This window comes from Camelus bactrianus, chromosome 34 (assembly GCF_048773025.1).
Source record: "Camelus bactrianus isolate YW-2024 breed Bactrian camel chromosome 34, ASM4877302v1, whole genome shotgun sequence".
Lineage (NCBI taxonomy): Eukaryota > Metazoa > Chordata > Mammalia > Artiodactyla > Camelidae > Camelus > Camelus bactrianus.
The window spans coordinates 19,563,102-19,574,282 of record NC_133572.1 but is presented as its reverse complement, the minus strand read 5'-3'; positions in this window follow the sequence as shown (position 1 = coordinate 19,574,282).

Here is an 11,181-nt window from a genome sequence, read left to right as displayed (position 1 = left end):
CTTACAGTTGGCAAAATCATCTAACACGAAGCTTGGTTTATAATAAAGTGTTGACTGCTTCATGGAATTTACTGAGAACTGTACTGAAAGTGAAAACCAGAGTGGCTGTAAGTGTCTGGGAAGCTGACCCTGCAATCGCGGGCGTGGCTGACTCGAGCTGTGGCTTGCTGTGGCCCCCTGCTGCTGCTGCCCGGGAGAATATCGTACTGTGTTGCTAGCCCGGGAAAAGATCAAAATTCAAAGTCCGGTTTCTTCTGAATGCATATCACTTTTGCACGATTGTAAGTCGGAGATTGGCTGTAAAAGACATTTTAACTGATGTGCACAGTAACCTGGTGAATTAGGTGATTTTAACAGTGAAGGATGGGACGTCTCCAGTGATTTAATGTCTAATATGGCTTTTTATTACTATCTATGGACATAGTGGGAAGCATCATTGAGGCTTTAAAGAAACTATTAAAAAGTGGTTATAGAGAAAGGGGAGTTTTGGCATTGGGGTCAGACCTGAGATCTCTAATTCCTGGCTGTGCCCCCTTATTAGCTATTTGAGTCACTTGACCGTTCTGAGTCTCCAAACTTCTGTAAAATATATTACTTTACAGAATTATTTACTTCATCAATTTATGAGGAATCGAAAAAGGTAATTCATATCAAAAGCTGTATATCACCTAGGAAAGGTAAATCCTGTGGCTTAAATTGATCTCGGTTTCCATCCAGGTGCAGTGTGGCTGGGTCCTCTGCTCAGGATCTGAAGGCTACAGCAGGTGTTAAATTGTTGGCATTCTCATCAGGTGACTAGGGAATTACCCACTCCAAACCTGTTCAGATTGTTGGCAGAATTCATCCATTCCCTGTGGCTGTGGGACGGAGAACCCAGACTTCCTGGCTGGAGGGACCCCTTAGTTCCTTACCACCTGGGGTCTCCCAACTTGGTGCTCACCGTATCAAGCCAACAGATCTCGAGAGCCAGTTTGCTAGGGAGGCGAGTCATTTTGCCCACATTCAAGTGGAGAGGGTTACACGATCGACACCAGGAGCTGGGTGTGGGGTTGCGAGGGACACCGCAGAGTTTTGTCTGCCACACCACCTTTTTTTTTTCTAACTGAACTACTTGAAACTGGGCCTCTTCGCCCTGTGATACAAGCACTTTGTGTAGCAAGTGAAAAGAAAAACTGCTCCCCTGTTATGAAACACTTACCATGGCGGGCCTGCACCTTTAAACAGTGTTTAAACAACCTTGCGAAGTCGAAAGCAAGACAAAACCTGTTCACAGGTAGTGAGTGGAGGTGCAAAGCGGTCAGGCAACATAAAATCAGCTTTCCTGACTCGGAAGCCTTCACTCTCCAAGCTGGACCCTGCCCCCACTACAGCAGTGGTCCCATCCTCCCCTGCATTGGGGTGGTTCCCTGGGGCTCTTCTGAAAGCTGGGAATCGGGTACGTTTCACCCTTGCAAGGAGGATGACCTTTACTCTGTCTAAGTCGGTGAATTGAATTTTGCTCATTTCGATGTTGAAAGTGCATATTATATGCTATCTTCTTCTGGAGAAGATAGTCTCCAGGAGATTTAGCAAAACAAATGGACCTTCTGAAAATAAATGAAGGTAGCCAGAACGAACTGCTCCCTCTGTAGGGGAGAATGGATGATACCTCTCGAACAGCATCCCTAAGCGCAGTTTCCCAATCCCTCAGATTTAGCATTGTGCTGCCGCGGCTATCATTTCTGTGTGATGTTCAGTGAACTAAGAAGGGAGGAGAAAGCCAAACCAGATCAAAGATAATTTCACAGGCTCGTGTTCGCAAAGAAAGGGATCTGAGGGTTCTAACAATTTCTCGAGCTATGGAGTTTGGTTACTCATTGTGATCATGAGAATGCTGTAGGTCTCAAGTATCTTGCACCCTGGTTAGAAACTGCTTGTTATTGTATGTCAAGCAGGGGGGTCTTGGACATACTGAGTTGCAGGCTTCAGAGAAAAAGAGCTTAATCTTTAGAGAGACTGAAGAGATTTTGGCAAAGCCTGTCTTTTGTCCCAGTGTCTGAAACGGAGGTGGGAGGGTGGAATAATTTACTGTTTTAGAACTTCAATTCTCTACACTTCTCTAGATTGCACTGTCTTTAACACCGTCCAGGTATTGATTTTTTTTGTAAGTGCAAGGAAGAGTGGTTGTTTTAGGTTTATACTTACATCTCAAAAATTAAGATTAAGTGGGGAAAGGTATAGCTCAAGTGGTAGAGTGCATGCTTAGCATGCATGAGGTCCCAGATTCAATCCCCAATACTTCCATTAAAAATTTAAAAAATAAATAAATAAACCTAATTGCCCCCACTTCACACACACAAAAAGAAACTAAAAAAAAAAAATTAAGATTAAAAATCTCAAGATTCTTCAGCAAGTCACTGGTAGAGTTAAAATAGGAAACTGAATAATTACATCTTTTTTTTTTTTTTTTTTGAAGGTAACAAGCCTATTCTTTGCCTCCCACCACCTTTACAATCCACTCCAGGGTTAATTTTGTCCCCACTACCCCAAGGATCACTGATGGATTTTTCTTGGGGAATTCCAAGGCCCTCATTTCCCTCAGCCAGCCTCTCAACAGTACTTGATACAATTAATAGTTTCTTTTTTGAAACATTCTTGGCTGATAGCACCACTGTTCTCAGCTTTCCTACTTCAGAGGCTCACTGGCCCAGGGTTCATCCTCAGCCCTCTTCCCAGACCATCTCCATTCCCACTGTCCCAAATACCATCAAAAATATGCAGGCATCCCCAAGTCTATCTCCAGAACTTGTTATTTATCAGGGTGCTGGCAGGCAAATAGATGGCTTACTGAAATTGGACAATTTGGGGAAAATTTGATAAAGGGACTTTTACAAAGCTATGCACGTGGTAGAGGGAAACCCCAAGGGAGAGTGCGGTTCTGGGCTGGCAACACTGGGGCTGGTAATGTCTGGGTGTAGCTACCACCTCTAGGTCTGGAAGGCTGAGGGAAGGGAGTAGTGAATGGAACCAGGAGACAGGCTAAGTGAAAAGGGTAGGAGGCGGGGGAGGGGGAGGCACAGGAGTAAACATTCCTGTCACTCTGCAGATCGGCCCACTCCATCATTAGTGCCTTCTCGCATACTGTTTGTTCCTTCTGACCCATTTCCCCACCATCCTATGGCCAAGGTTAACCGTCAGGTATCAGCTTAGGCACCAACTCAGGGAAGGCTTCCAGAATAACCAATACCCACCCAACACACACACACACACACAGAACTTTATGCTAAGTAGGTTCCACGAAAGCAGGAACCATGCCTACTTTTCACCACCATAGCGCCCAGGGTCTAGCGCAGTGGTAATTAGTACACGAGGAGCACACCACAGATCTGTTAATTGACTGATTACCATTTTCTATTTTCATGTCATGTTCACAGAAGAGTTGAATTTATGCTAATGGTCTTGATGAATGTCAAGAATTAAAAAAAAACATTTTGACTTTGAAAATGGTTAAATATGCAGAAAATTTGAAAGGCTGGAACAATAGTATAAACTTCCCCTAGATCCACCAGATATTAAATTTTGCCCCAAGCACTTGGATCTGTTTTGTTGAGTCATTTGAAAGTAAGTTGTGACAATGGGACACTTCATTACTGAATACTTAAGCGTTCAGTCTCCTAGGAAGAAGAACGTTCTATACCTGTCGGTGTGTCAGTGCAGTAACAACTGCTCAGTAATATCTGGTATGGTAGATCTGCACGGAGTAATTGCCCCTGTTGTTCCAATATGTCTTTAAAAGTTTTTTTCCTAATCTAGGATCTAGTCACAGTTCATACATACATTTGGTTATGTCTCTCTTCTTTCAATTTAATCAGGAACAGTCCTCCCTGCCTTTTTTTTCTTCATGACCTTGAATTTTTTTTTTTTTAGTGTATGTGGAATAGTTTTAATGAAGAGTTTCACATACAGTACCTTACATATAGAACAGTGTGTTCGCAAATTTAAATAATATCTGAATGTACAGTGGCATGTATTCTTATCAAAGGTAAGTCCAAGGTAACTGTCTATTGTTCTAAAATGCATTTATACGGATCGCTAGAACTGATAGGCGGAATGAGGCATAAAATAGTCAAGTGTTAAACGTCATCAATAGCCTCTTCTTAACAGTCATTTTTCCGCCTTTTTAAAAACGTTTCAAAACCTGTACGTACATTTTTAATTTTTCTTAAAAACAGTCTGTTAAAATGTAACTTCATGTTAATCACCAATTCTTATAGTCTGTAGTAATTAGACATGGGTAGATATAAACGTGTAGGTTATGTACATACGTATGCTCAGTGTCTGTTTCAAACATGCACACACTTTTTGAAGTATCCAAGTTGGTTTTCTGATGTCCTATATCCTGAAATTTTCTTGGTGTTTTCCTGGTAGATTTAGATCCCACTTCCTGGCAAGAATGTATGACAGAGGCTGTGGGATGCGTCTCCTCGTGCATCAGTAGAGGCACACCATGTCGAGGTGCCCGCTGTTGGTGATGCCAACATGATCACTTGGTTAAGATGATGACTGCCAGTTCTTTCCATTTCAAAGTACATTTTTTTCCCTTTGTAAATGAATAATCTGTGGGGTGAAACTGTGAAACTTTTAAAACAAACTTTCATTCAAATGTTTATTCAGCACCTATGTCCAAGACACTACTAAGTGTTCTAAATAGTCCTTTGACGCTTGAGAAGTCAGGTCATCCTCACATCCTTTGAGAATCCTAGCTCACTAAGGTGGTTGTGCTTCTTCTTGCCATTTAATTGCATTTGACTTTTATTTTCTTGATTTCTCTGGGGTTCCCATTCAGAAGTGAAGATGTGATGGATGGGAGGAGGGGTTACGTCTGGCACATGGCAAAGCAAAGTTGAAATGGGTCACAGAAGTCAACCTGGTTAACCTGGGTAGGGTTTTGTTAGGCTGGGCAGGAGAGACACCTTCCTCCATCGGCTCCGTCTTCCAAAACAGGATTATGACAGGTGGAGAAGAGCATTATCCACCTGTGAAACTTGCCTTATGCTTCACCAATATTGTTTTCTCTCATCTGTGGGTAAATATTAGCTCTGTATAGCGCTTATAGGTCATATAATAAATACTTCCCTAGGGGAAAAAAAAAAGGCCCAGGTTAATATCACTGCAGCCTAGATGAATAACTATGGAATTAGATCTTGAATTCAGATCTTGACTTTGGTACTTAGTGGCTTTATGATCTCTGATAAATTTTCTCCGGGCTCATTTCCTTCTCTGTAAACTGGAAGAAATCATAGCAAACTGAGCTGTAGTAAGAATAAAACGAGGAAGTACATGAAAAAGGGCCTGGCCAATAAGAGGTGCAGGGTGACATCGTTTGTTCTTTTTATCGCTGAGGTCTAATTGGATATGGTGGGAATGAAAACTTTTTTTATTGTCCGTAATTATGTTGAACACAGGAAAGGTCATAAACAGTTCACATTCAGACACCTACTCCTTCCAAAAAAAAAAAAAAAAATCACTAAAGCTTTCTTAAGTTTCAGTGCTTAAAGGAGAAAATGTATTCACTACAAGATGATTACGCTTTGGCAGCACATGAATCCCAGGATTGGGAAACTGTACAGAGGGCATGAAGCGATGCCAGATACAATTAAGCTGCACAAAAGTGCACTGAGATCCGGGGGGTGGCCAAGATAGGCTCTCAGGATGATTTTTGAAGGGTAAATTCTGGCTGTGCTTTACCAGTACAACATGCCTCAGCCTTAAGGTCCAACTTTCCAGTTTAAGCCAGCCTAGCCTCCTGGACCTCCAAGGGCACACACCGTGCACTCCCCACACCCCCAGGGGCAGTGGAGTGCACGATTTCAGGGGTGCTTTTGACTCTAGCAGCTTGAGACTCTGCTTCCTAAACTCCGTGAGATAGATTCCAGGTCTCTTTGTAACGTTTTCTCTTTCTCCCAAATAAGCCCGTGATGAGGGATGCTGGAGGGATCTCTTTGGCGGTTTCTGGAGCAACCTGGGGATATCAGTCTGTCAATGGTTAAAAGAATCTGTCCTGATTATGAATTAGAATTTTCATTTTCTTCTGAAGAACTAAAAGTGTTTCCTATATTCCCAGTTAATGATGAATTATTGAAGAGGCTGCCAGGTTAAACGAAACCCTTTGCGGCTGTTTTAATCAGCTTTTCTGTCCTGGCCACCTACCTTCCCTTATCATACGTTACTATATGAATGTCCACAAGGTGGTGCTAGTCAGTCACACACAATCCTCTGAGACTGTTTTTGAATTGTCCACTTTAGCGCCTTCATTTTACAGATGAAACCTACCTAATGGTCACCCAGTCCGTTAGTCGTAGAGGTGAAACTGGGGCTAATCCATTGTTTCATCCACAGTCATCTAAATAGTTACTTCAGCTTAAATGTAACCCTTAGAAACACATCTGAACTGGAGAATCTGTTTCTATTTCCTTTTGACCAAGACGATTTTAATCTTTGTCAAGAATTAAAAGCCAACCCTTACGGTTTTCCGCAGTTAATTTTAAGTGATCACAAAGGAGAAAGAAAGAAAACATACTCGTGTTCTCCTTCTCCAAATTCCCTGTCCCAGGGGACTGCCATCGTGGGTAAGCACATGCTGCTGGGGGAGTCCATTCGTGAATATTACAGATGCTGTGGCCATGGTCCTAAAGGTTTAGGGCAGCCTGGATGTCAGTCCAGCATAATTTAAGCTGATGCCGTACAGCTGAGCCCAGAAGTTACCAGTCCCTCCTGAGAGCCTCTGACTGATCTGCTTAAGGCAGCATGTTCCCACTATCTGTATAAATGTGGTTTCCAAAGTAGTGTGTTGGTTCACTGGGGTGTACAAAGTAAAAATTAGTGCTCCTGTTTCTGTTTATTTTTCTCATTCTGTCTCTTACTTTTTTTTTATTGAAGTATAATTGACATATAACATTGTATTAGTTTCTGGTGTAGAACATAATGATTTGATATTTGCATATATTGTGGAATGATCACCACAATAAGTCTAGTTAACATTCATCACCAACATGTAATTGTGGAATTTTTTTCTCGTGATGAGAACTTTTAAGATCTATTTTTCTCCTGTGTTTTTACGTTTTGTAATGTACATAATATTAGCACAGTGCTACATGTGCAGTATAAACATACAGAAGAAACATGTTGGTAGTGTATACGCATTTTTTTCACTAATTGGAGAGAGATCAAAAAGGTTTGGAGAGTTGTGTACACCCCTGTATGTATATTACGTGTTAATAAGACGTTTACTCTAAAATATTTGAAGATCCCTGCTTTAGAGACCAGATGGTGATGGAGAGTTAGGCATGGGGACTGTTTACTTTCAAGTCCAAGGGATCATTTTGGTGAAATAGCAGAGAAAGTGGGTTTACAGACCTTTCCTAAACTGGATGGGGAAGGAGGACTGACGCTGGCAGAGCTGGTTTATATTACATGCTTATCAAACAGTTGTTTCCTCTCCCACATTGTAATGTTTCCTCTCCTCTGCCTTGATAACTCCCTTGGGAATAAAATACTCAGTAAATGGTCACTTAATGCCTTCTCCTAAACCAGTTGGATTGGTTTAGAAGCCCTTTCCATGTGCTAACATAGCATCCTGTGTATGTATTTCTTACTGTCTATTTTCCACATCATCCATCATAGTTTTCTCAGCACTTCGTTCAGTGGCTGGTGTGCAGTAAGAACTCAACATTTATTACGTAGGTGACTGAATAAATTTCTGAAACTTTGCAATGTCTTTTTTTATTGCTAAATTATGGGATCACATTTGTTTTCCCTGAAACAATTTTTTTTTCTTTTTTTGGTTTCTACCGTCCACTAAGAACTTCTCCCAAAATGCTCTGGCTTGATTCTGTTCCAAGAGAAGCTCTTTCTGGACACTAACGAACTCATCTACAAAAAAAATAGACTCGCAGACATAGTGAACAATCTTATGGTCACTGGGGGAAAGGGGGTGAGAAGGGATAAATTTGGGAGCTTGAGATTTGCAAATGTTAACTACTATATACAAAAACAGATTAAAAAACAAATTTCTTCTGTATAGCACAAGAAACTATATTCAATATCTTGTAATATAACCTTTATTGTATCATGGGATATGCAGATGTTCAATTTTAGATGTTGGCAAATGATTTTCCTAAGTGTCCGTGCCATTTTGCACTCCGTTCGCAGTGTGTGAGTTCGGCTGCTCCACAACCTTGCCAACACCTGGTGCTCCGATATTTTCACTTCGGCCACCTGGCCACATTTTAATTTTAAGCCACTTATCCCTGATGATGGATCCATCAATTAAATACCTACCTTTCCATATGTTTGCTGGCCGTTCGTATACCCTCTTATGAAATGTCTGCAGTGTCTTTTGTCTTTTTCTATTGCGTTGTCTTTTTTGTTTTATCCTTACTGATTTCTAAGTGTTTTAGGGATGTGAGTCCTTGGATGGGTGTGTGTGTGTGTCTGTGTCTATACATATATTTACTGCAAATATCTTCTCCCACTCTGTAAGCTGCCTTTTAGATCTCTTAATGGCACCTTTTGAACACCTGTTCTTTTTTATTTTGTTTTGGGAGTGGGGTGGGGGGTTAGGTTTATTTATTTTTTAGTGGAGGGACTAGGGATTGAACCCAGGACCTCATGCATGCTAGGCATTCACTCTACTACTGAGATATAACCTCCCCCCTTAAACACATGTTCTTAACTTTTATTTTGGGTGCTGTGTTGGAAGGTGTGTCTGGCTTGGTCAGCTTTGAAGGAACTGAGAACTGTTGAGTTTCATAGTGGTTTCTAATGCTTTCATATATATAACTCGGTTGAGAATTATTTTTTTTCCAGCTTTATTGAGGTGTAATTGACAAAATTGTAAAATAGTTAAAGTGTACAACGTGATGATTCAATATATATATATATATATCTGTATTGTGAAAGGATTTCACATTTAAGTGAATTAACACAGATGTTCTTAATTTTAATGCAGATTAACGTATCACCTTTTTCCTTTATGGTGAATGTTTTCATGTCCTCTTTAAAAAAATCTTTGCTACAAGGTATCCTTTCAGGCGGACTTTGTATCTAGTGGAAAAGGAGGCTTGCCATTGATGGGAAGTAGCAGAAAAAACCATACGTGGAATAGTCTCTTTCCAATCAAAGCAACTCAGAAAAGCAGCCTTGCTTGGGATTTATAGGGTATAAAATGAAACTACAAAGTGTGCGCTCAACAGAAAACACCGCCAGCTTGACTCTTACTGTAGTGCGTACGCCCAGGAGTAGTGCTGGGCACCTCAGAGAACTAAGATGCTTAATTTTTCACTCATCTGAGGGAGATAGCTTTTAGACCTCAGATACATTCAAAGCCCACATTTTAGCTGTTTCTTTCACATTGTGAGGGAACTGTGACTACTTGGTTAGATACAGGTTTCTTCTTTTATTAATTAAACGTTATATGTGTTAGATGAGTAAGTTCACATGATTTTCCGGATGGTGGATATTATCCTCCTGTTCTGTAGGACGCAATGGGTGTGTTAAACATGACCCTTTACACCAGCACAAATAACCATAGCAAAGAAGCCAACCTTTCTGGCATTATAAGTTTTATTTTTTATTTTTTCATTTTTTAAGAGTTCCACATCTGTGGGTAATTTTTTGTTGTTGTTTTCTGTTTTTGTTTTTTTTTTTAAGTGGAGGCAATGGAGATTGAACACAGGACCTCGTGCATCCCAAGCATGTGCTCTACCACTGAGCTAGTACCCTGCCCCTCCAACCCTTCTGGCTTTAAAAATATATATTCTCATTGTAAAGATGATGGAACATTTTTTGAAACAAACTAAAAAGTCACTTGTGAATCCAACTCTCCACCCCTGGCCCCCAGGACAACGCCAGCCTTGGTCTTTTGTCTACCACTCTAGACCTCGGGGTCCAGGTCCGGTTCTTTCCAAGGAGTGGCTTACGTTCCATGGCTGCTCAAACACGTTTCCAAGTCAGCAGATAGAGGAAGAGTCAAGGAGGTTTTTTCCTTACAACTTTGTCAGCGCTGATGAACTACTGGCAGAAAGAAGAGATGGGAACTTCAGTGGTTTCTGTTTCGTAGCTCCAAGGAAAGAAAGTTTAGGGAAAGAAGAGGTACTCCACGTTTGGAAAATTCAAGAGTAAAGGAAAGTCTTCTTTTCTTAGATGAACAAGGATTGATACGCGTAAGTAGTTTCTGCAGGTTCTCATGTCTGTGAAGAGCCTCGTGGAGTCACCCGCTCCTCCACGTCGTCTCTTCACGTAGAATTTTTAAAAAGAGATGAAACTTGCCCACAGTGATCCAGAAGTTAAGGTCCTAAATGAATTCTCCCAGCGATGGTTCTGACAAGCACCAAAGGCAATTAAAATAGTAGACGCAGCAGACAGAAATAGTGATGGCGAATGAGTTTCAGGCAGCGATCCAGTAATTTCTTGTTGTTGACTTTAGCCCTTTGCTTGTAAAGAAAATTAATATAATGCTCTGTTAGAGGCTGTGTTGTTGCCTCTTTCATCGCTGGTGATGGACCTGTGACTCGAATTAGAAATCCAACTTCGATTCAACTTAAATAATTAAGATTGTACGTAAGTTTTAGCTGCACAAAAGGAGTGTTGGTGAGGATTATGAAGAAACTAGAACCTTAATACATTGCTGGTGGGAAGGTAAAATGGCACACAGCCCTTGTGGAAAACAGTTTGGTGTTTCCTCAAAAAGTTAAACGTAGAGTTACCCCCTAACCCAGCAACTCCACCTCTAGGTATGCACCCCAGAGAAATGAAAACATATGCCCTCACAAAAACTTGTACAAAAATGTCCATAGCATCACTATTCATAATAAATCAAAAGGTAAAACAACCCAAATGCCCATCATCTGGTGAATGGATAAACAAAATGTTGTGTATTCATATAATTGCATATTATTCAGTCATAAAAGGAATGAAGATATATTGATACGTGCTGTAACATGCATGAATCTTGAAAACATTTTGCTCAGTGAAAGAAGCCAGACATGAAAGGCCACTTAGATTATAATTCCATTTATGTAAAATGTCCAGGATTTGTAAGCCCGTAGAGACAGTTGCTAGGGGAAGGGGGGTGGGGACTGGGAGTGACCACTAACAGGATGGGCTGTCTTTTTGGGTGATGGAAATGTTTTGGAACTGGTT